Here is a 285-nt window from a genome sequence, read left to right as displayed (position 1 = left end):
CACGTCACATAATCAGTTACACCACTATAGTCTATTCGCTCAGGTCTGACAGCTGGGTGAACACAAAGTTTGGCTGTGATTGCTGGAGTCGCATGTGGAATGGGAGTCACTTCGGTTACCAGACGGAACGGCTGGCCGTTTGCCGATTGAGGCTTTTTTGTGTAAGCTGTTTCTTCTTCAAGATTGGGAGGCCTGGCACTTCTCTAGATCAGAGTTCCAGTTCCCAGCCTTTAGTTCTAAGTGAGATACAGCATACCAGTTTCAGGTTGATTTATTCAGGCCCAC

The sequence above is a fragment of the Penaeus monodon genome, chromosome 30 (genome assembly GCF_015228065.2).
Source record: "Penaeus monodon isolate SGIC_2016 chromosome 30, NSTDA_Pmon_1, whole genome shotgun sequence".
Taxonomy (NCBI): domain Eukaryota; kingdom Metazoa; phylum Arthropoda; class Malacostraca; order Decapoda; family Penaeidae; genus Penaeus; species Penaeus monodon.
This window is presented reverse-complemented; position numbering follows the sequence as displayed.